Below are 6,877 nucleotides of genomic sequence, written 5' to 3' on the forward strand. Positions count from 1 at the left end.
TAGCCTTTCTCTAGTCTACTAGTCATTAGGAGATGGAAAAAAATTACAGAATTCTGTGTGTCTGCAGAGCAGTCAAAGGCTAAGGCTTTACCACATCTCTATCACTGAACCTTAAAAATGCAAAGTATTCTTAATTGTATTTGAATAATGATGAAAAGATGACATGGGTTCACACCCCTACGTTACCAAGAGCTTGTAAAGGAAGTAATTTCTCCTCTTTCTGCCCAAAAGATGAAAGCTGTTTCTGCAAGCCATTTGTGGAGTGAAGGTGTTTATTCTCACGGCACAGTGGAGGTACACATTGTGGCTAAGAAACACAGCAATACAGGATCCTAGGCCTGAGACATTAAACCTATTTCTTACATGTTACAAACTACAAAATTCAACCACCAATTTTCATGACTTGCTTATAACACAGTTTATCCTTTAGAAAATGTAAGGGTTCATCACACGGAAAACCTCAAGTAATAAATAAAGTTATACACCCACAGAAGTTACTCCAAATGTTAGTTAACCTTCCTGTGAAAAGTTAGCGCTGCCTTTCCAAGTCTGAATTAATCTATTCCCTGCTTCCAAATATTGGATTTCATTAAGATCTTTTTCTGCTACATTATAGAGCTGTCTAGCCCTGAACAATACAATGCTTACAAACAATACTTAAAACTTAAGTACAGGATATTACAAGCACTCATCTAATATTCATTTACTGTTTTCTAGCCAAACAAAAAAGAGAATCTTGCTGTTTGGACAGTTCTCCTATTTACAGTCTACAGCGACGAGTATGAGTTCTGTCTCTCCAGAGACAGGTAAGTGCAGTCTTCATAGCTCTTTTGTGGCAAACTTTAAAATGTAAATGCTTAAGAGATGGTGTTTAAAACAGAAGGACAAAACTTCTCTGTGTTCAATACACAAACTAAGGCATCAGTATCTGTTTGTCTTTATTAGTCATTTACACAATAGATAAGATTTCTGGATCTTGGTTCAGCCTGTGAGACTACACTTAACCAAAGTAACTTTAACTTTATTGCTCTGCAAATACCATGCTGTCATTCTAGCAACATTAACACTGGATTTCTTCAGAATACATCCAATAAAAAACTGCCTGTTTAGAAAGCTGGGATTTCTTTGGGTTGGGTTTTGATTTGTCCAGGGATTTACTTCAACAGAAAACATGAATGAGTGGGTTAATATCATTTGGAGAGTTAAGGCCCTGCAACAATGAAACTGCTCCATTTTATACCAAAATGCAGTTCCTTCACTTGGACAAGACTGCTTGGAAGACACAAAGGATGGACAGAATTGATCATGCACAATTAATGTCACAGCCAAAAGAATCTCTAAGTGGGCAAGTTAAAACAAACCCAACCCTGTTTGAGTACAGAAGACCAAAACCATGAAAGCTTGGCCTATATATACTAAACGCATCAAATTTCAGCAGGTAAATAGGATAACATGATGTAAAAGAAAGGTGTGCCCAAAAGACATAAAACCCAAAATGATGACACCTTTACTTAACAAACCTCCCTCAAGGCAGAGAATGTCTAGTTTTATATTGTTGTGCATTTCTTACTCTTTTGTAAGAAATTCCTTTCATTGTCTGACCACTTCAATCTGTTACCTCAAAGATGTAGTGGCAGAGATGGATAAGTAACAAAACACTTGACTTCTGGGCTCCATTCTTCTCCAGGGTATCAGTTCCTGGTGTTCTCCTCCAGCCACTACATGCATGGATACTTTGCAGTAGGTTTTGACTCACCAGGTCGTTCTCCTCCCCCAAGGCTACTCAAGGCCTGAAGGGAAACTTGTCCAGACACACACACAGGGCACAGGACAGCTACAAATCTCAGCAGTCTAGAGACGTCAAGTGAGAACATTTACATAACACTACTTAAAAAAAACAAACATATATAAAAGGAGACATTAGGGAGACAAAAAAAAAAAAACCAAATAGATGAAGAGAAAGGTCCCTGTGCCTAATCAGCCTGTCAGGATACTGAGCTGAAGAGAGAAAGGGCTGCCAGGAAAGTACAGGGAGACTGTGTGAAGCTGATGTACACTTACAGAAGGCAAAGTCTGCAGAAAGACAGCTATAACTAACGCAAAAAGTAGACCAGGCCCAAACAAGAAAGGTGAGGTCTGAACTTGAACCGGGGAGCATGACAAGATGGTTAGGTGTCAGGCGTTGACACTGCCACCATGCACCAGAAGCACACAACAAAACTCTGCCAGATTTGGACAGAGCTACAATGCACGGACTGACTCCTGCTCCTGAGAGATGTGGGGAAAGGTTTTGTTTCAGCTGCAGGCAGCAGCCACACAAACCTGCTTTCCAAACAGTCTTGATACGGGCTTCTTAAAGAACCAGGAAGGTTAGAAAAGATGTGCCCTTTGTGCCCCATCCTGTCCACCTACCCAGGGAACACCAACATTTATTGCTCTAGGAACAAACAGCAAAACCACACATATTTCAAGTAGCTCCTTCTCCTGGCAAGCAGAAGACACCACTAAAAAAAGAAAATTTGAGGAGTGAACATTTATTGAAATAAATCAAACCAAGATTTATCAATTAAAGTAATTAAATACCTATCAGAAAATAAAGTGAAAAGTTAATTCCACTGTACTTTCTTCAACAAACATTAGAAACAGCACCATTTTGAAACGGGTCTATTTGCGAAGAAGCACACCCAGTGCAGTGTCTACTGGCTTGCTTTACAAAACTGCAGCTATACTGAGGGCCTGTGGCTAGAGTTCCCTATTTATTTAGCACATTTGTCTTAAGAAGGGCAAGGGGAGGGCAGGAGGCAGGGAAAAGATGGGGGACAACTTTTAGCAGCCTAAATGTTTGGCCACCCCAATGGGAATGCAGATTCTTTCCCAAATGTGGTGAAAAGCAGCAGAAACAAAAGTAATCCTTGACTGTGAGCTACCTGATAAAAAACTGTGTCATGGTGAAGAAAAAAAAAATAAATCTTGCTCACCCTCCTTTAACCAACCCAATACACTTGCTCTCAATTGCAATACAGATTGGCCTCTCAATACCATAGTCCACCAGCCTTCATCCTGCACTAGCACCACGCTCTATGGTTGCTGCTAAAGAAGGCTCGAAGCTATCGTTCCTGTGGGAATACATTCTAGATCGTATTTCTCAGAATGGGAAGAGTCCGGAAGAAGAATCAAACCCAAAGCAATAAATTCAGTTTGATTGCTGTCATCATGCCAATTCTGAGAGTCTATTGGTGCCAGCTGCTAAGACATCAGAGTTGCTTCAAGACAAAAATCGAATTTGCATCAAATACATTTTGCAGTGAGACTAGTCTGAGCCTTCAGGTTCCTTCATGCTTTTCTCTGCTTATGTACATTTAAACTTCCTTTCTGAGACATTTTCAGCAAAAGAAATCTATCTCCCTTGTCCTGCAAACTTCAAGCCACAGACTCTCACCTATATTCTCTTACTTTTCCAACAAGACTGTGCTACAGAACAGCAGAGATCTCTCAGCATTTGCAAATGTATGGCACAGAATAGTATGCCATGACATAGCACCACTTCAAACATGAATACAAGCAAGTCTCAGATCACCACCATTTCCCCTTCTGCAGAAGCTCATAGACACAACCAAACATCATCCTAGGCCGTAAGAATGACCAGAGGCCTTCACAGATTCTGTATATCGTTTCTGACAAGAACCAAGAGCAGATGCTTGGGGGGAGAGGGGGGGGAAAGAAGGCAAAAAGCATATAATGACACATCCCAAATGCTTTCTCTCCCTCTCTTCAGCTATTTGCAGCTCAGGATTTTGACATTTCCTGTGGAGTGTTTCTACGTTGTTACTTCAAAGACCAGCCAAAATTAATAAATCTGTAACAGCGCCCATTGCAGGTGACATTTCTAAAAGCCAAAGTCTGTTTTCAAGCCTCTCAATGCAGAATGACCCCATGATGTTCTGAGCATGGGGGTAGAGAGGCACCAGTGCCAGAGTCATAAATTCACCAAGAGGAAGACAAGGCTGCAGCAAGCAAATGAAGGTGAAACAGCAAAGCTCCACTCCTCTCACCCAGTGAAAGCTAGAGAAACAAAATAGTGGTGAAATTTTCTTCACTTGCCTTCAGCTACTGATAAAGGTTTAAGTGTATCCAAGAGGACGAAAAAAACAAACAAGGCTTCTTTCAAGAAATGCTAGCAGATGTACTTTCTGAAAAAGCCTTTCCTTTAGCAAAACCACTACTATTGTAACACCTACTACTGTAAACCACTACCTTGTGACAGCCTTTTCTCACACTCTCCCCACCTCCCAGAAACTAACAACTCCATGCACACAAGTGTAATACTATCCCTAAAAGTATACACATGCATGGATCTTAAGGACCACCAGGAAGCTCACACAATGGGTAACAAATGTGTTTCACCACTGTGAACCACTTGGTATTACTGTACTGAAAAAACAAACCAAACCAAATTAAAAAAGAAAACAAGCAAAAAAACCTCAAACTACACAATGTTAGAACACAAGTTCCCACCTTTTTATTCAAGTAATGCAGAAAGTAGATTATTAACACTACAGAGTACAAGTTAAGATGATTTAAGTAATTATATTTCTGTCTCTCATAAGTGCCCTGATGAGTATGGGTCAGGGAAATTTATTCTCTTTTCCAGTATTTCATTACCTTGTCTTTATTTTGTAATGATAAATTATAATCAGGTATACAACAGTGACAAAAGGAAAGAAGGTGTTAAAAATACCTAAAGGATATGGATACCTGAAGAGGGCTGAGCATCTTTCCCATTGCACTTTCTTTTCATATGCATATTTTTTCAGTCTATCAGCAAACAACTTGTTCACTATTTTCCTTTGGGTTACCCAGCAGATGGACCTGACGAGGAAAGAAGAATTCTTGTCCTCTTACTTTCAGCAGGAAGGCATACTCTTGAGTATTGCTTATTGTACATATTATAAAACAAAACAAAAGCAACCTGATGTGCACATTAAGAGCATGTGAGGAACTTGAGCCCTCACAGACACCAACAACTTTCCAGGAAGAATCCAAGGAGGTCAGCACAGCTTCATGCAGTATGTGAGAGTCATCCCAGTCACAATTAACAAATGTGAACACAGGAAAATTATGTGTGTTCAAGCTCGCTGTGCCATTCCTAAGCTAAAAAGGCACAGATAAAGCCAGTTTGAGTACTTTCTCCAGGAAAACTCCCACCATTCAGCTTAGGTTCTTGACTACAGTAGATCCCGTGGTTTGACCAAAGTCAGTACTGCAGAACAACATGGTATCTGAATGGATGTGTATGCACCAGTATACAGAAAGAGAGGAAGCAAACACCCCATCCATTCATTGTAGGCATAGTCCCCGGCTTCAAAGTTGAGATCAACTCAGAACCTGAGCAAGTGAGCTCCATTTGAGGTTGCTACAGCACCGGGAGCAGGACAATCCTCCCCAGCATCCACTGCCCCCTCCCCACCTGACCCATCATTTCCCACAAGCCACAGAGAGCCTGCTCTTCATGTTATTTCAAAAGCCGTTTGCAAGCTTATTCAAGCTAAAAGCAATGGAACAATTATAGTCCAGTGGATTTGGTTTGATGAGTCTCTGTCAGTGCAGCCACTGAAAAATGAGCCACCACCATGACTGCATTAGAAGCGTGAAGTATATTTGCCTGCAGAAGAACTAATGCAGGCCAAAGCACCATTCAGGCTGTCTTCAATAAGCTCCAACATGACACACATGCCATCCCTCACAAACAAACCCTACTTTTGGTCCACATCTCTTCTCAGGGCATTTCAGTTCCTCTTGCCAGCAAGAAAAAACATCCCTTCATTTCCCTGGTCATCCTTCCCATGTGGTATAGACAGTCCTGTGCCAACTCTGTTTTATTCTGGGTTTCCTTTTCCTGCCAACTAGCTAGTTACTTTAGTTAGTAAAAACCAATGAAGAATTTTCAAGAGCCTCTGCTCTGAATTTCATTCCCTTTTTTCCTGCTAGCCATCAGTTCATTTCATGCCACTATGATGAAGGCAAGTCATGGAGGGAATATCTCTTCCAGGTGTGGTGAATAGGTGGGAAGGCAATGTTTCACCGAGATAACCTTCCAAACTGTGTGCTAGGTTAACACCTATGGTCACAGAAATCGGTATCTACAGTCTGCTGCAAAAATCAGTAATTCTACCAACTCACCATCAAAACTACCCAGCAATTCACCAACTTCACCTGCTTCATTAGAGTAGAATGGAATAGAATAGACCAGGTTGCAAGAGACCCTCAAGACCATCATGTCCAACCCATCATCCAACACCATCTAATCAACTAAACCAGGGCACCAAGCACCCCATCAAGTCTCCTTCTAAACACCTCCAATGATGGTGACTCCACCACCTCCCTCCTTGCTCAGGGGAGAGAAAACACAAAGAAACCTGTCAGTGCAGTGGTAGGTACTGGAAACCATTGCTACAGCAGTGTCTGTTGCTCCCCTCTGAAAAAATACATCCTCCAGCTAGCAACAACAAAAACAGTCACCTTCCTCCTGACCCAAAGCAATGGAAATCATCAACCACAAACATTAACAGGCAGATATAAGCACAGCAAAGACTAGGACTTCTGTTATCTCATTTTATCTGCTGTGACCAGGAGACATTAACTGCACCCACCAAAGGACTGACACAGGAAGAAATGTAGTGTAACTGTATGTTCCCCCAAGAATGGTGCAACTGCTGTGTGGTCCTTGCTTTGAAGTCTTCCACCAGATTTGTGATGAGCGTAACAGCATGTTTTAGCTCTCCTTGGATAATTTCCAAAGCTTAAGGGAACCTACATCCCAAAGAAAGGAAGATTTGTGACGTACAAACACAGCTAGAAAAAGGAATAAAGTTTTTAA

At 41.2% G+C, this 6,877-nt stretch overlaps 1 protein-coding gene across 12 annotated transcripts in view; it reads right to left on the minus strand.

Moving 5' to 3' along the window:
* CAMK2G (calcium/calmodulin dependent protein kinase II gamma) overlaps window positions 1–6,877 on the minus strand; it is a 121,131-nt gene that overhangs the window by 67,127 nt on the left and 47,127 nt on the right. The gene's annotated exons all lie outside the window — the stretch shown is intronic.

The sequence above is a fragment of the Melanerpes formicivorus genome, unplaced genomic scaffold (assembly GCF_026170545.1).
Source record: "Melanerpes formicivorus ecotype bairdi unplaced genomic scaffold, bMelFor1.0.p_v2 SCAF_6, whole genome shotgun sequence".
NCBI classification, from domain to species: Eukaryota; Metazoa; Chordata; class Aves; order Piciformes; family Picidae; genus Melanerpes; species Melanerpes formicivorus.